Below are 23,243 nucleotides of genomic sequence, written 5' to 3' on the forward strand. Positions count from 1 at the left end.
GTAGTTTGCAGAAACGGGGCTTAGATCTGCTGTTGTGAACCGAGGTAAAGCTGCAGGATCCTTGAATAATCTTTCACAATTCAACTGAAAGCAGCCGGAATGTGCAACTTTGAGAGGGGCTGTCTGCACGGTCAGGGCTGGAAACGGAAGTGAGCGAGCGAAACCGTAGTGTTCTGTGTGTGTGTACAACTGTACAGAATAACACAAATGTAACAGGACTTTGTTACATTGCATAACAAATGCGAATTGATCCATTTTTCTACGATTTAAATGAACATGATTTACAAAATGTTTCCGCCCGGTTTCGAACCGGGGACCTTTCGCGTGTTAGGCGAACGTGATAACCACGACACTGCGGAAACGCCGGATAAAACACTCGCTTTTGGCAATAAATCTATGAATCTATGAAGAAAGTTATTTAAGTTTGACTGTCACCCAGCAAACATGTTACAATTTCCTTCAGTGTGCAACACACATTTTTGTTCGTTTTAATACAATTAATAAGATTCTCACAGACTTCAATTGTCTTTGTCAGAACTGAAATCCCTGACTGGGAATCAAACCTGATTGTTTTCAATGATGATTGGATTGTCCTATGAGGAGAGATTGAGTAGATTGGGCCTATAATCTCTGGAGTTCAGAAGTACGAGATGTGTTGTCATTGAAAGGTACTATTTTCTTGGAGGGCATGAAACGGTAGAAGATGAGAGGTTGTTTCCCCTGGCTGGAGAGTCTCGAACTAGGAGGCAGAGTCTCAGGATAAGGGGCCGGCCATTTGAGACTCAGATGAGGAGACATTTCTTCACTCAGAGGCTTGTGAATCTTTGCAATTCTCAACCTCAGAGGGCAGTGGATGCTCAGACATTGAGTATATTCAAGAATTTGGGAGTCCTTTTACACAGAATACAGAAATTAACGTTTGTGAGCTCATCCTTTATATTGAGCGGTTTCTCGTCCTTCAATCGGTGTCAGCTTTCGCCCAGCTGTTACTTCACAGCACCAACTTCTTTGTAAGTTCGAACTCTGTCTCACCGCGGGCGCAGTCTGGGCTTTTTTCAATCCCCTTCAACACCGAAACACATTAAAGCAGTGATTTTAATTTAGTAGTGTGATATTTTTCGAGGCACCATTAAATGATTCAATAATTTATTCCTATCAGTGTTGCAGGCTGGGTTCGATTCACGGTTAGGGAAGAAATTTTGATATCACCGTTTCTTATTCATGAATGCGATGTAATTTTATTAAATTAATTACATGCATCTAATGTGAATAAATAAGAACTGCTTTAATCACCATTAATTAACCGGTAACTTTATTTTGCGGAATGAAAGACATAATAATATGGTTACTGAGGGACAGTCGAAACTTCATTCATTTATTTTGCTCTTTGCATCTCCTGAACTGTTAACCCATATCTCATTTTACACATTGCATTTCAGGAGAATGGTTTAAAATGTTCATTGCTTGAGAAAGCAGCGATCTTGGGCAACATTTGTAAAATTTAACGGGACCGGCTACTTCACAGAAAAAACCGATTCTCTCACATGATGTTTTCAGAACACACTGACTGATCTTTGCTAGGCCCCAAGTGGATGATCTGACACTTGCCCGCGTTGAGCTCCATTATTCACTGGTCAGGGGAGATTTAATAGAGGTGATCAAAATTAAGGGTGAAACCGTTTCCGCTGGCAGGAGTGTCAGCAGGGCTATGGGGGAAGAGCAGCGGAGTGGGACTGATTGGATAGCTCTTTCAAAGATGCAATATGAATTCCTCATTTTAACCTGCAATTGATAGATTTTAGTTAACCAACGGTATTAAGGGATCATTGAAGTCTGTGAGACACTTCATAACTGTTTCTATTATCATTAATCAACCCACAACATTTTGTTGCACACTGCAGGAATTGCTAACATGTATACCGGATGACAGTCAAACTTCAATAACTTTTTATAGAATCATAGAAAATTGCCTGAACCCCTGTGGTTAATGAAGGGAATTTTAATGGTTGAGTTCCGTATACACCTTGGAATTCTGGAAAACATGGTTTGTAGTTTGCAGAAACGGGGCTTAGATCTGCTGTTGTGAACCGAGGTAAAGCTGCAGGATCCTTGAATAATCTTTCACAATTCAACTGAAAGCAGCCGGATTGTGTAGCTTTGAGAGGGGCTGTCTGCACGGTCAGGGCTGGAAACGGAAGTGAGCGAGCGACACCGTAGTGTTCTGTGTGTGTGCACAACTGTACAGAATAACACAACTGTTACAGGACTTTGTTACTTTGCATAACAAATGGGAATTGATCCATTTTTCTACGATTTAAATGAACATGATTTACAAAATGTTTCCGCCCGGTTTCGAACCGGGGACCTTTCGCGTGTGAGGCGAACGTGATAACCACTACAGTACGAAAACGCTGGATCAAGCCGTCGCCTTTTGCTAGACATCTATGAATCTATGAAGAAAGTTTTTAAAGTTTGACTGCCACCCAGCAAACATGTTACAATTTCCTTCAGTGTGCAACACACATTTTTGTTGGTTTTAATACAATTATTAAGATTCTCACAGACTTCAATGGTCTTTGTCAGAACTGAAATCCCTGACTGGGAATCAAACCTGATTGTTTTCAATGATGATCGGATTGTCCTATGAGGAGAGATTGAGTAGATTTGGCCTATAATCTCTGGAGTTCAGAAGAACGGGAGGAGTTCTCATTGAAAGGTTCAATTTTCATGGAGGGCTTGAAAGGGTAGAAGCTGAGAGGTTGTTTCCCCTGGCTGGAGAGTCGAGAACTAGGGGGCAGAGTCTCAGGATAAGGGGCCGGCCATTTGAGAGTCAGATGAGGAGACATTTCTTCACTCAGAGGCTTGTGAATCTTTGCAATTCACAACCTCAGAGGGCAGTGGATGCTCAGTCATTGAGTATATTCAAGGATTTGGGAGTCCTTTTACACAGAATACAGAAATTAACGTTTGTGAGCTCATCCTTTATATTGAGCGGTTTCTCGTCCTTTAATCGGTGTCTGCTTTCGCTCAGCGGTTACTTCACAGCACCAACTTCTTTGTAAGTTCGAACTCTGTCTCACCGCGGGCGCAGTCTGGGCTTTTTTCAATCCCCTTCAACACCGAAACACATTAAGGCAGTGATTTTAATTTAGCAGCGTGACATTTTTCGAGGCACCATTAAATAATTCAATCATGTATTCCTATCAGTATCGCGAGCTGGGTTCGATTCCTGGTTAGAGAAGAAATTTTGATACCATCGTTTCTTATTCATGAATGCGATGTAATTTTATTAAATTAATTACATGCATCTAATGTGAATAAATAAGAACTGCTTTAATCACCATTAATTAACCGGTAACTTTATTTTGCGGAATGAAAGACATAATAATATGGTTACTGAGGGACAGTCGAAACTTCATTCATTTATTTTGCTCTTTGCATCTCCTGAACTGTTAACCCATATCTCATTTTACACATTGCATTTCAGGAGAATGGTTTAAAATGTTCATTGCTTGAGAGAGCAGCGATCTGGTGCAACATTTGTAAAATTTAACGGGACCGGCTATTTCACAGAAAAAACCGATTCTCTCACATGATGTTTTCAGACAACACACTGACTGATCTTTGCTCGGCCCCAAGTGGATGATCTGACACTTGCCCGCGTTGAGCTCCATTATTCACTGGTCAGGGGAGATTTAATAGAGGTGATCAAAATTAAGGGGGAAACCGTTTCCACTGGCAGGAGTGTCAGCAGGGCTATGGGGGCAGAGCAGCGGAGTGGGACTGATTGGATAGCTCTTTCAAAGATGCAAAATGAATTCCTCATTTTAACCTGCAATTGATAGATTTTAGTTAACCAACGGTATTAAGGGATCATTGAAGTCTGTGAGACACTTCATAACTGTTTCTATTATCATTAATCAACCCACAACATTTTGTTGCACACTGCAGGAATTGCTAACACGTATACCGGATGACAGTCAAACTTCAATAACTTTTTATAGAATCATAGAAAATTGCCTGAACCCCTGTGGTTAATGAAGGGAATTTTAATGGTTGAGTTCCGTATACACCTTGGAATTCTGGAAAACATGGTTTGTAGTTTGCAGAAACGGGGCTTAGATCTGCTGTTGTGAACCGAGGTAAAGCTGCAGGATCCTTGAATAATCTTTCACAATTCAACTGAAAGCAGCCGGAATGTGCAACTTTGAGAGGGGCTGTCTGCACGGTCAGGGCTGGAAACGGAAGTGAGCGAGCGAAACCGTAGTGTTCTGTGTGTGTGTACAACTGTACAGAATAACACAAATGTAACAGGACTTTGTTACATTGCATAACAAATGCGAATTGATCCATTTTTCTACGATTTAAATGAACATGATTTACAAAATGTTTCCGCCCGGTTTCGAACCGGGGACCTTTCGCGTGTTAGGCGAACGTGATAACCACGACACTGCGGAAACGCCGGATAAAACACTCGCTTTTGGCAATAAATCTATGAATCTATGAAGAAAGTTATTTAAGTTTGACTGTCACCCAGCAAACATGTTACAATTTCCTTCAGTGTGCAACACACATTTTTGTTCGTTTTAATACAATTAATAAGATTCTCACAGACTTCAATTGTCTTTGTCAGAACTGAAATCCCTGACTGGGAATCAAACCTGATTGTTTTCAATGATGATTGGATTGTCCTATGAGGAGAGATTGAGTAGATTGGGCCTATAATCTCTGGAGTTCAGAAGTACGAGATGTGTTGTCATTGAAAGGTACTATTTTCTTGGAGGGCATGAAACGGTAGAAGATGAGAGGTTGTTTCCCCTGGCTGGAGAGTCTCGAACTAGGAGGCAGAGTCTCAGGATAAGGGGCCGGCCATTTGAGACTCAGATGAGGAGACATTTCTTCACTCAGAGGCTTGTGAATCTTTGCAATTCTCAACCTCAGAGGGCAGTGGATGCTCAGACATTGAGTATATTCAAGAATTTGGGAGTCCTTTTACACAGAATACAGAAATTAACGTTTGTGAGCTCATCCTTTATATTGAGCGGTTTCTCGTCCTTCAATCGGTGTCAGCTTTCGCCCAGCTGTTACTTCACAGCACCAACTTCTTTGTAAGTTCGAACTCTGTCTCACCGCGGGCGCAGTCTGGGCTTTTTTCAATCCCCTTCAACACCGAAACACATTAAAGCAGTGATTTTAATTTAGTAGTGTGATATTTTTCGAGGCACCATTAAATGATTCAATAATTTATTCCTATCAGTGTTGCAGGCTGGGTTCGATTCACGGTTAGGGAAGAAATTTTGATATCACCGTTTCTTATTCATGAATGCGATGTAATTTTATTAAATTAATTACATGCATCTAATGTGAATAAATAAGAACTGCTTTAATCACCATTAATTAACCGGTAACTTTATTTTGCGGAATGAAAGACATAATAATATGGTTACTGAGGGACAGTCGAAACTTCATTCATTTATTTTGCTCTTTGCATCTCCTGAACTGTTAACCCATATCTCATTTTACACATTGCATTTCAGGAGAATGGTTTAAAATGTTCATTGCTTGAGAAAGCAGCGATCTTGGGCAACATTTGTAAAATTTAACGGGACCGGCTACTTCACAGAAAAAACCGATTCTCTCACATGATGTTTTCAGAACACACTGACTGATCTTTGCTAGGCCCCAAGTGGATGATCTGACACTTGCCCGCGTTGAGCTCCATTATTCACTGGTCAGGGGAGATTTAATAGAGGTGATCAAAATTAAGGGTGAAACCGTTTCCGCTGGCAGGAGTGTCAGCAGGGCTATGGGGGAAGAGCAGCGGAGTGGGACTGATTGGATAGCTCTTTCAAAGATGCAATATGAATTCCTCATTTTAACCTGCAATTGATAGATTTTAGTTAACCAACGGTATTAAGGGATCATTGAAGTCTGTGAGACACTTCATAACTGTTTCTATTATCATTAATCAACCCACAACATTTTGTTGCACACTGCAGGAATTGCTAACATGTATACCGGATGACAGTCAAACTTCAATAACTTTTTATAGAATCATAGAAAATTGCCTGAACCCCTGTGGTTAATGAAGGGAATTTTAATGGTTGAGTTCCGTATACACCTTGGAATTCTGGAAAACATGGTTTGTAGTTTGCAGAAACGGGGCTTAGATCTGCTGTTGTGAACCGAGGTAAAGCTGCAGGATCCTTGAATAATCTTTCACAATTCAACTGAAAGCAGCCGGATTGTGTAGCTTTGAGAGGGGCTGTCTGCACGGTCAGGGCTGGAAACGGAAGTGAGCGAGCGACACCGTAGTGTTCTGTGTGTGTGCACAACTGTACAGAATAACACAACTGTTACAGGACTTTGTTACTTTGCATAACAAATGGGAATTGATCCATTTTTCTACGATTTAAATGAACATGATTTACAAAATGTTTCCGCCCGGTTTCGAACCGGGGACCTTTCGCGTGTGAGGCGAACGTGATAACCACTACAGTACGAAAACGCTGGATCAAGCCGTCGCCTTTTGCTAGACATCTATGAATCTATGAAGAAAGTTTTTAAAGTTTGACTGCCACCCAGCAAACATGTTACAATTTCCTTCAGTGTGCAACACACATTTTTGTTGGTTTTAATACAATTATTAAGATTCTCACAGACTTCAATGGTCTTTGTCAGAACTGAAATCCCTGACTGGGAATCAAACCTGATTGTTTTCAATGATGATCGGATTGTCCTATGAGGAGAGATTGAGTAGATTTGGCCTATAATCTCTGGAGTTCAGAAGAACGGGAGGAGTTCTCATTGAAAGGTTCAATTTTCATGGAGGGCTTGAAAGGGTAGAAGCTGAGAGGTTGTTTCCCCTGGCTGGAGAGTCGAGAACTAGGGGGCAGAGTCTCAGGATAAGGGGCCGGCCATTTGAGAGTCAGATGAGGAGACATTTCTTCACTCAGAGGCTTGTGAATCTTTGCAATTCACAACCTCAGAGGGCAGTGGATGCTCAGTCATTGAGTATATTCAAGGATTTGGGAGTCCTTTTACACAGAATACAGAAATTAACGTTTGTGAGCTCATCCTTTATATTGAGCGGTTTCTCGTCCTTTAATCGGTGTCTGCTTTCGCTCAGCGGTTACTTCACAGCACCAACTTCTTTGTAAGTTCGAACTCTGTCTCACCGCGGGCGCAGTCTGGGCTTTTTTCAATCCCCTTCAACACCGAAACACATTAAGGCAGTGATTTTAATTTAGCAGCGTGACATTTTTCGAGGCACCATTAAATAATTCAATCATGTATTCCTATCAGTATCGCGAGCTGGGTTCGATTCCTGGTTAGAGAAGAAATTTTGATACCATCGTTTCTTATTCATGAATGCGATGTAATTTTATTCAATTAATTACATGCATCTAATGTGAATAAATAAGAACTGCTATAATCATCATTAATTAACCGGTAACTTTATTTTGCAGAATAAAAAAATGATAATATGGTTACTGAGGGACAGTCGAAACTTCATTCATTTATTTTGCTCTTTGCATCTCCTGAACTGTTAACCCATATCTCATTTTACACATTGCATTTTAGGAGATTAGTTTAAAATCTTCATTGCTTGAGAGATCAGCGATCTGGGGCAAGATTTGTAAAATTTATCGGGACCGGCTATTTCACAGAAAAAACCTATTCTCTCACATGATGTTTTCAGACCACACACTGACCAATCTTTGCTCGGCCCCAACTGGATGATCTGATACTTGCCCGCGTTGAACTCCATTAATCACTGGTCAGGGGAGATTTAATAGAGGTGATCAAAATTATGGGGGAAACAGTTTCCACTGGCAGGAGTGTCAGCAGGGCTATGGGGGAAGAGCAGCGGAGTGGGACTGATTGGATAGCTCTTTCAAAGATGCATCATGAATTGCTCATTTTAACCTGCGATTGATAGCTTTTAGTCAACCAACGGTATTAAGGAATCATTGAAGTCTGTGAGACACTTCATAATTGTTTCTATTATCATTAATCAACCCACAACATTTTGTTGCACACTGCAGGAATTGCTAACATGTATACCGGATGACAGTCAAACTTTAATAACTTGTTATAGAATCATAGAAAATTACCTGAACCCCTGAGGTTAATGAAGGGAATTTTAATGGTCGCGAGTTTGATCCCCGTACTGGCCATCAGGATGTTTTCATAATTTTACACTTTTCCCGCACATTTCAAATACAAACTTTATAAGGAAGCCAATGCACACAGACTCACGGGGGATTTATTTGGATTAACATCCATTGCACCTTTGCCACCGGGGCTGAGAGACACATCTTTCTGTTTATTTGTCTTTCTGGGTTTGCTGTTGAACGTTGAAAAGGCGGCCTGTTCCCGATAAGGGTAACAGGCAGGTAATAGACAGACAGAGCAGCTCTGACCTCGCGAGATGGGCAAAAGGCTTCAGTTCAGGACAAATGCATCAATGAAATGTTCGCCGGCACCGAGAGAGACAACATCCAGAGAAAACCACTGAAGGAAATCGATTTCAAGTGGATGCCTACCCGCACTTGGTGCCGTGCTTTCGCGAACACGTCTTTTGTGTTCTCATGTTAAAAATATCATTTTGTCCGAACAGTTTGTCTGGCGCGAATGGATCTGAATTGCAAAGGAGCAGGCAGGAAACACTGCGTTGCTGTGCTTGCTGGCAGGAGACTTGCTGCAGCTTTTCTGGTAGTCTAGTGGTTAGGATTCCAGGCACTTTTACCGCCGCGGCCCGGGTTCGATTCCCGGTGAGGAAACAGTGCGTTTTGGGGCTGTTTGAATTGCCACCATACAACGCTGAAATAGCTCAGTTGGGAGATCGATTAGATTTGAGCACGCAGACTTTTTGATCTAAGAGTCAGTATGCGCTACCGTTGCACCATGAGGTCCACAACATAACCACGGATGTTCGTAGTTTGTATATATACTCGTTCCACAAACACTGTTTCATTCCTCCTGCCTTCTCCTGATTCCTCAGTGTCATGCACAGAAGCGCCTGATGCCCTCATTTGTTTAAAGTAACAAGCAGACACAAACACAGGTAATTCGTTCAAAATCTACCCGCAGGTGGCCACAGACACAATAAACAGAGCCAGAGAGACAGACAGAATCGGGAATCTCCGGGAAATAGACAAGCGATATTGACAAGGACTAAAGCGATTTGTGATCAGAAATTTGCCTGAACCCCTGTGGTTAATGAAAGGGATTTTGCTGCTTGAGTTCCTTATACGCCTTGGGCTTCTGGAGAACTTGTTTCGTAGTTTGCAGAAACGCGGCTCAGACATGCTGTTGTGACCGGGCCGGAGCCACAAGGTTCCTGACTGCAATCAGCGACAAGGCAATGTTGCTGCAACAGGCCCGGCTAGCTCAGTCGGTAGAGCATGAGACTCTTAATCTCAGGGTCGTGGGTTCGAGCCCCACGTTGGGCGGTAGTTATTTTGTTAAACTTTTATGTTGCTTTCAAAGCGTCATTAATTAAGCGATATCCTTGTTTTGCACAATGAAAGAAATGCGAACTGAGAAAATACTGCAGATGCTGGAAATATGAATTGAAACAGAAAATGCTGGAGATACTCAGCAGGTCAGGCAGCATCTGCGAAGAGAGAAACAGAGGTAACGTTTCAGGTCGATAACCTTTCGTCAGAACTATGAAAAAAAAGGTAATGGAACAGATTTTTAAGCAGTGCAGGGGATTCAATGAGATCATGGCTGATCTCCTGCCTCAATTCCACTCACCGGCCCTATCGCCATATCCCTTGATGCCCTTACCAGTCAGAAATCTACCCACTTCTGTTTTGAATATACCCAATAACTGAGCCTCCACAGCACTCTGGGGAAGAGAATTCCAAAGATTCACCACTTTCTGTGTGAAGAAATGTCTTCTCTCAGTCCTGAATGGCCTAACCTTTATCCTGAGGCTGTGTCCGCTGGTTCTAGACTCCCCAGCAAAGGGAATCATTCTCCCAGCATCCAACCGATCAAACCGTGTAATAATTTTGCATGCTTCATGAGATCCCCTCTCATTCTTCCGAATTCAAGAGATTACAGGCCTAGTTTACTCAATCTCTTAACACAACCGCTTCCCCGAGGCGTGGCTAGTTCTGGAGCACACGCTTTTAGTGCTGCAGACGGAGTGTTGTCGGAGCTCATTGCATTTGCTGTAACTAATCAGCTCAGCTGTTTCTTAATATCGCTTGGAATTAATCGAATTGAATGAAGTCTGGCTTCTCTCAGGATGGTTACACACACTTCAGCTTTGTCTTTTGTATTCATCCATCTTTTCTGTTTATTTACTCTATCTAATCGTTTTCTTGATTTTAAAACCCTCTGTCAAATTTCCTCTTAGCCGTCTATGCTCTAAGGAGAACAGCTCCAACTTCTCTGGTCTATCCACGTAACGGCAATCGTTCATCACTGGAACCAATGAAGTACAAATGCATCAATGATTTGTTCGCCCCGCACCGAGAGAGACAACATCCAGAGAAAAACACAGGAGGGAATCGATTTCAAGTGGATGCCTACCCGCACTTGGTGCCAAGCTTTCGCGAACACGTCTGTTGTGTTCTCATGTAAAAAATATAATTTTGTCCGAACAGTTTGCCTGGCGCGAAAGGATCTGAATTGCAAAGGAGCAGGCATGAAAAGCTGCGTTGATGTGCTTGCTGCCAGGAGGCTGGCAGCAGCTTCCCTGGTGGTCTAGTGGTTAGGATTCGGCGCTTTCACCGCCGTGGCCTGGGTTCGATTCCCGGTCAGGGAACAGTGCGTTTTGGGGCTGTTTGAATTGCCACCATGCAACGCACCCTTACGGAGCAATGCTCCGCCCCTGATTCAACTTTCCACACCGCTGCTCAACATCACTCTTCATACAGCGATACAAAATATACATCCTTGATTTCTGTAAAATGCGTGCTGTTTCAAAGTCAGCAGGAATTGATTTCTGTCAAATTTAGACCGGCTGACTTTAAATGTTGCCAACATTTAACTGCAGCTCACAGTGTCAGGGCAGTCACGGTTTTCATCAGTCTTCCGTGTATCTTCTTGCCCACTGCACCTCCCAACAAACTTAGCTTATCACAGGCACGGCTATCGATTAATTCATTGCCAGTGTGAAAAATGCAAATTTTGAAACATACAAACGTGTGCAAGCCTGTAATCAGAGAGTCCGTGGCCCGTGATAACTTGAGCATTAAGATGTTCATTAGCCCTTCCTGTATTGCTCAGTAGCCCACTCCGTGAGGAACTAAGAACAACGGGCATTTTCACTTCTGTGTCGGGCTCAGCACCATACCTGAAGATTGAACTTGATTTGGCTCGTGATCAGTGCGGCTCAGTGAGACTTCGGCCCGTCTCTCCCTTCACAACCCATCAGTGTGGAGAAAAGAACAGGGAATTTTACACATGTGTTGTGCTCTGTAACTTTATTTGAACATGTCATTGCATTTCACGCTGTGTCCAACACGGTGAGGTCCCCCGTGCTGTGTCAGCATTGTATCTTTATCAACACTGCAGCTTTACATTAACACAACCTGAGCTCCGAGATCTGGTCGGGTCACATTGCCCGAAGTGAGGAATGAGCGAGAGGGGCAATTCCACCCGGGGATAGAAAAACCTCCAAAAGAACGACAGAATACTGCGTTTGATGTGAAGCCGAAATAGCTCAGTTGGGAGAGCGTTAGACTGAAGATCTAAAGGTCCCGGGTTTCGGTAGGTTTTAGTTACTTTCTGTCTCCTTCACTACAAGAGGAGTGAATGAGGAGAAATTTTACGCTCCTGATGCCGCGTTTTCCAAACGAATGGGAGTGAAACCACATCGGACATGCTGGATCCGGCTCCAACCGTCCGCTGCAGGTGCGAATCCAGTCGGGGTCCCGCCGTCTGCTCTTATACCGGAGCAGTGTTTGTGGGAGGGGCTGTGGTGCGATAATAAATTTTAGAATGAGGTTTGTTAGACCATAGAGCTGTCTTTCTTTTAGTTTCGATTTACACTCTGCCCAGTTGTATATACGAACAGTTAACAATGTTTAACCGATGTGGTGTGTTCAATGATTGTGCAGTAACTCGGTCACCCAGTGTGAGGCTGAAAGACAATCTCGCAGCCTGGGTGCGAGCCTGGCCAACAAGAACATTGTGGCCGGTTAGCCCAGTTGGTGAAAGCCTGGTGTTAATAACGACAAGGTCGCGAGTTTGATCCCCGTACTGGCCATCAGGATGTTTTCATAATTTTACACTTTTCCCGCACATTTCAAATACAAACTTTATAAGGAAGCCAATGCACACAGACTCACGGGGGATTTATTTGGATTAACATCCATTGCACCTTTGCCACCGGGGCTGAGAGACACATCTTTCTGTTTATTTGTCTTTCTGGGTTTGCTGTTGAACGTTGAACAGGCGGCCTGTTCCCGATAAGGGTAACAGGCAGGTAATAGACAGACAGAGCAGCTCTGACCTCGCGAGATGGGCAAAAGGCTTCAGTTCAGGACAAATGCATCAATGAAATGTTCGCCGGCACCGAGAGAGACAACATCCAGAGAAAACCACTGAAGGAAATCGATTTCAAGTGGATGCCTACCCGCACTTGGTGCCGTGCTTTCGCGAACACGTCTTTTGTGTTCTCATGTTAAAAATATCATTTTGTCCGAACAGTTTGCCTGGCGCGAATGGATCTGAATTGCAAAGGAGCAGGCAGGAAACACTGCGTTGCTGTGCTTGCTGGCAGGAGACTTGCTGCAGCTTTTCTGGTAGTCTAGTGGTTAGGATTCCAGGCACTTTTACCGCCGCGGCCCGGGTTCGATTCTCGGTGAGGAAACAGTGCGTTTTGGGGCTGTTTGAATTGCCACCATACAACGCTGAAATAGCTCAGTTGGGAGATCGATTAGATTTGAGCACGCAGACTTTTTGATCTAAGAGTCAGTATGCGCTACCGTTGCACCATGAGGTCCACAACATAACCACGGATGTTCGTAGTTTGTATATATACTCGTTCCACAAACACTGTTTCATTCCTCCTGCCTTCTCCTGATTCCTCAGTGTCATGCACAGAAGCGCCTGATGCCCTCATTTGTTTAAAGTAACAAGCAGACACAAACACAGGTAATTCGTTCAAAATCTACCCGCAGGTGGCCACAGACACAATAAACAGAGCCAGAGAGACAGACAGAATCCGGAATCTCCGGGAAATAGACAAGCGATATTGACAAGGACTAAAGCGATTTGTGATCAGAAATTTGCCTGAACCCCTGTGGTTAATGACAGGGATTTTGCTGCTTGAGTTCCTTATACGCCTTGGGCTTCTGGAGAACTTGTTTCGTAGTTTGCAGAAACGCGGCTCAGACATGCTGTTGTGACCGGGCCGGAGCCACAAGGTTCCTGACTGCAATCAGCGACAAGGCAATGTTGCTGCAACAGGCCCGGCTAGCTCAGTCGGTAGAGCATGAGACTCTTAATCTCAGGGTCGTGGGTTCGAGCCCCACGTTGGGCGGTAGTTATTTTGTTAAACTTTTATGTTGCTTTCAAAGCGTCATTAATTAAGCGATATCCTTGTTTTGCACAATGAAAGAAATGCGAACTGAGAAAATACTGCAGATGCTGGAAATATGAATTGAAACAGAAAATGCTGGAGATACTCAGCAGGTCAGGCAGCATCTGCGAAGAGAGAAACAGAGGTAACGTTTCAGGTCGATAACCTTTCGTCAGAACTATAAAAAAAAAGGTAATGGAACAGATTTTTAAGCAGTGCAGGGGATTCAATGAGATCATGGCTGATCTCCTGCCTCAATTCCACTCACCGGCCCTATCGCCATATCCCTTGATGCCCTTACCAGTCAGAAATCTACCCACTTCTGTTTTGAATATACCCAATAACTGAGCCTCCACAGCACTCTGGGGAAGAGAATTCCAAAGATTCACCACTTTCTGTGTGAAGAAATGTCTTCTCTCAGTCCTGAATGGCCTAACCTTTATCCTGAGGCTGTGTCCGCTGGTTCTAGACTCCCCAGCCAAGGGAATCATTCTCCCAGCATCCAACCGATCAAACCGTGTAATAATTTTGCATGCTTCATGAGATCCCCTCTCATTCTTCCGAATTCAAGAGATTACAGGCCTAGTTTACTCAATCTCTTAACACAACCGCTTCCCCGAGGCGTGGCTAGTTCTGGAGCACACGCTTTTAGTGCTGCAGACGGAGTGTTGTCGGAGCTCATTGCATTTGCTGTAACTAATCAGCTCAGCTGTTTCTTAATATCGCTTGGAATTAATCGAATTGAATGAAGTCTGGCTTCTCTCAGGATGTTTACAGACACTTCAGCTTTGTCTTTTGTATTCATCCATCTTTTCTGTTTATTTACTCTATCTAATCGTTTTCTTGATTTTAAAACCCTCTGTCAAATTTCCTCTTAGCCGTCTATGCTCTAAGGAGAACAGCTCCAGCTTCTCTGGTCTATCCACGTAACGGCAATCGTTTATTACTGGAACCAATGAAGTAAATCTCTTCTGTGCTCTCTTCAAATCCTTCATGTCCTTCTGAAAGTGCGGCGCCCAGAATAGGACTCAATACTCCAGCTGCAGCCCAACTAGTATATTATATTATGGTTATCCACAACTTCATGCCGTTTGGACTTCATGTTTCTTTTTATATAAACAAGGATCACACATGGTTTATTAACAGCGTTCTAAAGCTGTTCTGCCATCTTCAACGAATTGTTCACAAACTCCCCCAGTGATATCTGTCCGTTAACCCTTCTAAAATTATTCAATTTAGCTTGTAATCATATCAACTCACAATTTTCAGCATTGAATTTCATCTAAATGTGTCCGCCCATTACAACAGCCTGTCTATGTCATCATTTTTAAAAATTCTTTCATGGGCTGTGGGCGTCGCTGGAAAGACCAGCATTTATTTTCCATTCCTAATTACCTTTGGGAAGGTGGTGGCAAGCCACCTTCTTCAACCACTGCAGTCCGTGATGTGAAGGTAGTCCCATTGTGCTGTTAGGGATGGAGTTCCAGGATATTAACACAGCGACGATGCAGGACGGTGTGTGACTTGTAGGGGAACTTGGAGGTGGTGCTGTTCCCATGCACCTGCTGCCCTTGTCCTTCTAGGTGGAATAGGTTGCGGGTTTGGGAGGTGCTGCCGAAGAAGCCTTAGCGGTTGCTGCAAAGCATCTTATAGATGGTACACACTGCAGCCACCATGCACTGGTAGCGGAGGGAGTGAATGTTTAAGATGGTGAATAGGGTGCCAATAAACGAGCTGCTTTGTCCTGGATGCTGTCGAGATTCTTGCGTGTTGTTTGTGCTGCTCTCATCCCGGCAAGTGGAGAGTATTCCATCACACTCCTTGTTTGTCCCTTGTAGATGGTGGAAAGTCTTTGGGGAGTCAGGAGGTGCGACACACGCCGCAGAATACCGACCCTCTGACCTGCTGTTGTTGCCACAGTATTTATGTGGCTGGTACAGTTAAGTTTCTGGTCAATGGTGACCCCCAGGATGCTGATGGTAGGAGATTCGGCGATGGTAATACTGGTAAATATCATGGGACGGTGGTTAGACTCTCGGTTGTTGGAGGTAGTAATTGCCTGGCACTTCTGTGGCACGAATGTTACCTGCCACATATCAGCCCAATCCTGAATGCCATCCAGGTCATGTTGCATGCGGGCTTGGACTGCTTTCTTCTTATCTGAGAAGTTGTGAATTGCGCTGAAAACTGTGCAGTTATCATCAAACATCCCCATTTCTGACATTATCTTGAAGGGAGGGTCATTGATGAAGCAGCTGAAGATGGTTGGGCCTAGGGCACTACCATGAGGATATCCTGCAGCGATGTCCTGGGCTGTGATGATTGACCTTCAATCACCACGAATTGAAGTCTCTTACTATCTTCTTCACTCTTACATATTTCGTATCCTCTGCAATTTTCAAAATTGGGCCTATACCCCCATGTCCATGACGTTAATGTATGCCAAGCACAGCAGTGGCCCGAGTAGTTAACCCGAGGGAACACCAATTTTCACCTCTATACATTACGCAATAACAGCCATTCACCACAACTCGCTGCTTTCTATCCCTTCGCCGCCTTTATATACATGATGCTACTTCCCCTTTTATTGCATGGGCTTCAAATTGTCTCACATGCCTAATATATGGAGCTTTATCAAAAGATTTGTATTGTCCATATACACAATAGCAAATGCACTGCCCTCACCCACCCTCTCTGTTACCTCAGCAAAACACTCAATACAATATCTCATAAAGCTCTCTTCCACAAAAAACATTTGATGTGGGGTCAATTGTTAATTTAAAATCTGATATTATTAGATTTCAGTTACCCAAAGTTATCAAGGGATATGGGGCAAAGCCAGGTGAATGGAGTTAGGCAATAGATCAGCCGTGATCCGCTTGAATGGCTCGAGGGGCTGAATGGCTACTACTACTGTTGCTATGCTCCTGTGCTCCAAACAGGTTTATTCGGGATCGCCTGCTTATATTTCTGGGTTTATGACAGATTACTAGAATCGACAGACAATATATCTGTGATTATGAGGGCTCATTGAGAACAACTGCCTATATATATATATGGATTAATCGTAATTTACTGTAAACTCCAGCCAAGATATCTGGGTTTATCTGGGTTCACTTGGATTACCAGCTATATTATTGGGTTTGTCGGGATTTACTGGGATCAACAGCCTATATATTTTGCTTTCCAGGGTTTATTAGAATTGCCAGCTTACATGTCCAGTATTTATTGGTAAAATGTTCCTGTGTAACAGCCTCTGTCTGTAGCATAACACATTCTGATGAGTCTCCGAGATCACCAGCGGCTCTGCATAAGATTGATTTAGCTGCAACCTCCAGAATGATAAATGCTTATTGGGATCAGTGACTTCTGGATAAAGTACCTCTTAGAGAGCACGGTTCAGTGAACATAAGAACATAAGAACAAAAGAAATAGGAGCAGGAGTAGGCCAATCGGCCCCTCGAGCCTGCTCCGCCATTCAATAAGATCATGGCTGATCTGATCCTAACTGCCAATCTACAATCACAGAACCATCTCCTGAATCTAACAGAATTAGACACACGAAATAGGAGCAGGATCAGGCTACACGGCCCCTGGGCCCGCTCCGCTACCCACAGGGCCATGACCGATCCGAACCTAGACTCATGTCCAAATTCCTGCCTGCTCCCCGTAACCCTTAATTCCCTTTACTTCTAGGAAACTGTCTATTTCTGTTTTAAATTTATGTAATGATGTAGCTTCTACAGCTTTTTGGGGCAGCATATTCCATGGACCTACCACCCTCTGACTGAAGTAGTTCCTCCTCATCTCAGTTTTGAAAGAGCAACCCCTTATTCTAAGACTATGCCCCCTAATTCTAGTTTCGCCCATCATCGGGAACATCCTCCCCGCATCCACCCGATCCAACCCCTTCACAATCTTATATGTTTCAATAAGATCGCCTCTCATTCTTCTGAACTCCAATGAGTAGAGTCCCAATCTACTCAACCTCTCCTCATATGTCCATCCCCTCATCCCCGGGATTAAACGAGTGAACCTTATTTGTACTGACTCGAGAGCAAGTATGTCTTTTCTTAAGTATAGACACCAAAACCGTATGCAGTATTCCAGGTGCGGTCTCGCCAGTACCTTGTACAACTGAAGCAATACCTCCCTATTTTTATATTCTATCCCCCTAGCAATGAAAGCCAACATTACATCGGCCTTCTTAATCACTTGCTGCACCTGCATACTAACCTTTTGAGTTTCGTGCACCAGGACCCCCAGATCCCTTTGTACTTCAGTACTTTCCAGTTTCTTGCCATTAAGATAATAACTTGCTCTACGATTTTTCCTGCCAAAGTGCATAACCTCACACTTTCTAGTATTGTATTCCATCTGTAAAATCTCTGCCCACTTATTTAACCTGTCTATGTCCCCTTGCAGGTTTTTTATGTCCTCCTCACTCACTACTTTCCCTCCCATCTTAGTATCATCTGCAAACTTTGATATGTTACACTCAGTCCCCTCCTCCAAATCGTTAATATAGATTGTAAAGAGTTGGGGACCCAGCACTGACCCCTGCGGAACACCACTAGTTACTGATTGCCAGTCTGAGAATGAACCATTTATCCCAACTCTCTGCCTTCTCTTAGATAGCCAATCCTCTATCCATGCCAGAATATTACCCCCAATCCCGTGATTTTCTATCTTAAGCAATAATCTTTTGTGTGGCACCTTGTCAAATGCCTTTTGGATGTCTAAATACATTATGTCCACTGGTTCCCCTTTATCCACCCTATATGTTACTTCCTCAAAGAACTTCAGCAAATTTGTCAAACATTACTTCCCCCTCATAAAACCATGCTGACTTTGTCCTATTAAATTATGTTTATCCAAATGTCCTGTTACTGTCTCCTTAATAATGGACTCCAAAATTTTACCTACCACAGATGTTAGGCTAACTATAGTTTCCAGCCTTCTGTCTACTGCCCTTTTTAAATAAGGGTGTTACATTAGCAGTTTTCAAGTCTGCCGGGACCTTTGCTGAGTCCAGGGAGTTTTGGAAAATTATTACCAATGCATCCACAATCCCTACAGCCACTTCCCTCAAGACCCCAAAATGTAAGCCATCAGGTCCAGGTGATTTATCCGCCTTGAGTCCCATTAATTTACTGAGTACCACTTCCTTAGTGATTTTGATCGTGTTTAGCTCCTCCCCCCCTATAGCCCCCTGTTTGTCCAGCGTTGGGATATTCTTAGTGTCCTCTACTGTAAAGACTGATACAAAATATTCATTCAGTGTTTTTGCCATCTCCATATTTCCCACAATTAATTTCCCGGTCTTATCCTCTAAGGGACCAACATTTACATTAGCCACCCTTTTTCTTTTTATATAACTATAAAAACTCTTACTATCTGTTTTTATATTGTTTGCTAATTTACTTTCATAATCTATCTTCCCTTTCTTAATCAATCTTTTTGTTATTTTTTGCTGTCTTTTAAAGTTTTCCCAATTCTCTATCCTCCCACTAGATTTGGCTACCTTATATGCCCTTGTTTTTAGTTGAATACTATCCTTAATTTCTTTACTTAGCCACGGATGGCTGTCTTTTCTTTTACACCCTTTTCTTCTCAGTGAAATATATATTTTTTGGAAGTTGTAAAATAACTCCTTAAATGTACACCACTGATCATGTATCGTCTTACCCTTTAATCTATTTTCCCAATCCACTCTACTCAATTCCGCTCTCATACCTTCATAGTCTCCTTTATTCAAGCTTAGCATGCTTGTTTGAGATCCAACCTTCTCACCCTCTAATTGAATATGGAATTCAACCATGTTATGGTCACTCATTCCAAGGGGATCCTTTACTAGGACATTTTTAATTAATCCTGTCTCGTTACACAGGACCAGATCTAAGGTTGCTTGCCCCCTGGTCGGTTCAGTTACATACTGCTCAAGAAACTCATCCCTAATACACTCAATGAACTCATCCTCAAGGCAGCCCTGCCCAATTTGATTTCTCCAATTAATATGATAGTTAAAATCCCCCAAAATTATAGATGCTCCCTTATTACAAGCCTCAACTATTTGCTGATTGATACTCCGTCCAACAGAGTTGCCACAGTTCGGAGGCCTATAGACTACGCCCACTAGTGTTTTTTTTCCCTTATTATTCCTTACCTCCACCCAAACTGTTTCATTGTCCTGATCTTTTGACCCAATATCATTTCTCTGTATTACAGTGATTCCTTCCTTTATTAACATTGCCACCCCACCTCCCCTTCCTTCCTGCCTGTCCTTCCTGATCGTTAAATAACCTGGTATGTTTAATTCCCAGGCATTGTCACCCTGCAGCCATGTTTCTGTAATGGCCACAACATCATACCCATATGTAGTTATTTGTGCCATTAACTCGTCTATTTTGTTACGAATGCTACGTGCATTCAGATAGAGAACTTTCAAAGATGTTTTGTGACACTTAGTTCCTGCTTTTGCCCTTTTTATTACTTTACCTTTTACTCCATACCTTCTGCCCCTTCCTGACATGCTCTGGTTTTTAATTTCCCCACTGCTACCTAGGTCTATGACCTTCTCTGTTGTCATTTGTATTATTTGCTCTCTAGGAACCTCCCCCCCACTAGTTAGTTTAAAGCCTTCTCTACAGCCCTAGTTATATGATCCGCCAGGACTCTAGTCCCAGCACTGGCCAAGTGAAGCCCGTCCCAACGGAACAGCTCCCTCCTGCCCCAGTACTGGTGCCAGTGTCCCAGGAATCAAAACCCATTTCTCCCACACCAGTCTTTGAGCCACGCATTTAACTCTCTAATTATATTTGTCCTAGCCAAATTCGCTCGTGGCTCAGGTAGGAATCCAGAGATTATTACCCTTGTTGTTCTGCTTTTTAATTTGGCCCCTAGCTGCTCAAACTCCCTCAGCAGAACCTCCTTCCTTGTCCTATCTATGTCGTTGGTACCAACATGGACCACGACAACTGGATCCTCCCCTTCTGACTCCAAGTTTCTCTCCAGTCCAGAGGAGATGTCCTTAACCCTGGCACTGGGCAGGCAACACAGCCTTCGGGACTCTCGCTCTCGGCTGCAGAGAACTCTATCTATCCCCCTAACGATACTATCCCCTACCACTACAACATTTCTTTTAACTCCCCCCACTTGAATGGTCCCCCGCTCCACGGTGCTGTGGCCAGGTTTCTCATCCTCCCCGCAGTCCCTGTTCCCATCCTCACAGGGAGTAAGAGCCTTGAACCTGTTGGACAAGTGCAAGGGCTGCGGCTCCTCCAACACTACCTCCTGGATCCCCGTACCTGCCTCACTTCTAGTCATACCATCCTGCCCCTGGCCACGGACTACATCTGAATTAATTAATCTAATTGGTGTGACTATCTCCTGATACACAGTTCCAGTTTTTTATATAATCTTACATCGTTACCTTAATACTTATCCCCCATATTTATGTTAGTTCCCCGGGTTCCACTGCTCCTTCCTCTGAGCCCTGGCTTAGAAGCCACTGGCAGGAAGAACAGGGATGCTGAAAGGACCGGGACAGGTTACACTTCTGAGCTCGATTATGGCATTCTGGGAAATTATTTTCTGAACAGTGAGTCTGTCTCATTTACTTTCCACAGTCTGCTATTGTAAAGCGGGTATCAACCCATTTAACGCACCTAGTATTAATCTATTTAACACACCTGGTAATAACCGATTTAACACATCGGGTATCAACCCATTTAACACACCTGGTATTAACCCATTTAACACTCCTGGTATTAACCCATTTCACACACCGGGTATCAACTCATTTAACACACCGGGTATTAACCCATTTAACACACCGGGTATCAACCCATTTCACACACCTGGTATGAACCCATTTCACACACCTGGTATCAACCCATTTAACACTCCTGGTATTAACCCATTTAACACACCGGGTATCAACTCATTTAACACTCCTGGTATTAACCCATTTAACACACCGGGTATTAACCGATTTAACACAACCGACATTAACCCAGTTAACACACTGGACATTAACCCATTTAACACACCTGATATTAACCCATTTAACACGCCGGGTATTAACCCATTTAACACACTGGGTATTAACCCATTTAACACACTGGGTAATAACCATTTAACACACTGGGTAATAACCATTTAACACACTGGGTATTAACCCATTCAACACACCGGGTATGTAGCTATTCAGCATAGACAGGTATAATAACAGGCACAGTCGCAAGTCTTGCTGGACTACTGATGCCAACACCGATATTTGAGATTCGGCACAAATAACAACAGGGATGGTGGAATGAGTTTATTCTGGAGAGATTTTTTTAATGAAAATTTAAAAGGATTTCATGATAATGTGTTAACAGTAGTTTAATGAATACACAGACATTATATACATTTTACAGAGAGTATGACGCTTATCTAAATTTGCAAACTCTAGCCAACTCGGGTCTGCTGCAGGTGTCTACTGCTGTTCAGTTAAATTAGTCACTTCCTTAAGAAATCCGGTAACTTGCTTTTTCCGGATGAGAACTACAAGCAGTTTTCTATTGCTGCTGTAGCAGGAGCGGGAAATGTGCAGTAATGTGACCAGGGAATGTGCTGTAACGGTATCCGGGAGTGTGCAGCCTCGGAATCAGGGAGTATGCGGTATTGGGAATGGGGAAGTGCTGTAATGGTAACACTGAATGTGCAGTACGGGACACGGTAGTTTCCCATACTGGGACCAAGGAGTGTGCTGCACAGGAACCCAGTTGTTAAGCAATGTCGGCCCGTATTTTCCAATCAGAGGATTCCTGCATGCGCCCTTACCTGAGGGCTCCGGAGGTCCGGACAGTTCCACTCCTGAGCCTCTGCTCTACGAAATGCGTAGGGCCCAGGTCTCCCACGGGCACAGGCGGTTCGCAAGCGTCCCTGGGATCATGTGCGCCATGAGGAACCAATGAAAGAAGGGAATCCCCCTTCATATATTTGACAGGTCTCTCAGCTTAGACCTGTCAAAATTATGAATGGGCATCAATGAAAAAATATATCAGAGCAATAAATATATATTTTTTTAAATCACGTTTTTAAAATTATTTAAAATTACATTAAATTAAATATTTTAAACAAAAATGTAATTATTTCAAAAAGATATATAAATTTTACGGGGTTAAAATAAACTTACCTTTTTGAAATGTATTTTAAATGATAAATGAGTGTAAAAAAATATTTTTACTTTTTTAAACTCTTTGCTGGTAAAAGCAGGCCTTACGCCTCCTTTTACCAGGCAAAACATTTTAAAGAGATTTCAGCGGGCGGAGATATTGCAGAAAGCGGAACGCTCTGCCCGCAGTGGCCCTTCTCTTCTGCAGGTGCATGATCAGCCGAGAGGATGCTTGACAGATCGGAAGGGCCGGTTTTCAGGGCATGAGCTTCACATGCGTGAATCCGGCACTTATGAGCTCCCGACAGGTGTGTACACAGCTCGTACACACCCGTAGGGATTGGAAAATGCGGGCCATTATTCCCAACTAATTTGGCAAGAACTCTATATGTGGACGAAATTATCACTGGGCAAAATGTCATTTATTTCAGGTCACATTCTGTTTCATTCAACAACAGGTAAAATATACATAACACTGAATGGGATGCAATATGTTCACTTTAATCAGAACGGCACCTGCCCGGAAATGTACAA

General features: G+C 43.2%; 7 non-coding genes across 7 annotated transcripts; 3 read left to right on the top strand and 4 right to left on the bottom strand.

Moving 5' to 3' along the window:
* Nucleotides 1-289: 289 nt before the first annotated feature.
* Nucleotides 290-362, bottom strand: trnav-aac (transfer RNA valine (anticodon AAC)). The gene has a single exon. It is a non-coding gene; the product is annotated as a tRNA-Val (tRNA).
* A 1,975-nt stretch (nucleotides 363-2,337) lies between these two features.
* trnav-cac (transfer RNA valine (anticodon CAC)) lies at nucleotides 2,338-2,410 on the bottom strand. Its single transcript has one exon. It is a non-coding gene; the product is annotated as a tRNA-Val (tRNA).
* Nucleotides 2,411-4,387: 1,977 nt separating this feature from the next.
* On the bottom strand, nucleotides 4,388-4,460 carry trnav-aac (transfer RNA valine (anticodon AAC)). Its single transcript has one exon. It is a non-coding gene; the product is annotated as a tRNA-Val (tRNA).
* Nucleotides 4,461-6,435: 1,975 nt separating this feature from the next.
* trnav-cac (transfer RNA valine (anticodon CAC)) lies at nucleotides 6,436-6,508 on the bottom strand. Its single transcript has one exon. It is a non-coding gene; the product is annotated as a tRNA-Val (tRNA).
* A 2,877-nt stretch (nucleotides 6,509-9,385) lies between these two features.
* trnak-cuu (transfer RNA lysine (anticodon CUU)) lies at nucleotides 9,386-9,458 on the top strand. The gene has a single exon. It is a non-coding gene; the product is annotated as a tRNA-Lys (tRNA).
* A 1,256-nt stretch (nucleotides 9,459-10,714) lies between these two features.
* trnae-uuc (transfer RNA glutamic acid (anticodon UUC)) lies at nucleotides 10,715-10,786 on the top strand. The gene has a single exon. It is a non-coding gene; the product is annotated as a tRNA-Glu (tRNA).
* Nucleotides 10,787-13,437: 2,651 nt separating this feature from the next.
* Nucleotides 13,438-13,510, top strand: trnak-cuu (transfer RNA lysine (anticodon CUU)). Its single transcript has one exon. It is a non-coding gene; the product is annotated as a tRNA-Lys (tRNA).
* The last annotated feature ends 9,733 nt before the right edge of the window (nucleotides 13,511-23,243 follow it).

The sequence above is a fragment of the Somniosus microcephalus genome, unplaced genomic scaffold (genome assembly GCF_052327205.1).
Source record: "Somniosus microcephalus isolate GS21.2 unplaced genomic scaffold, FLI_Smic_1.0 scaffold39, whole genome shotgun sequence".
NCBI classification, from domain to species: domain Eukaryota; kingdom Metazoa; phylum Chordata; class Chondrichthyes; order Squaliformes; family Somniosidae; genus Somniosus; species Somniosus microcephalus.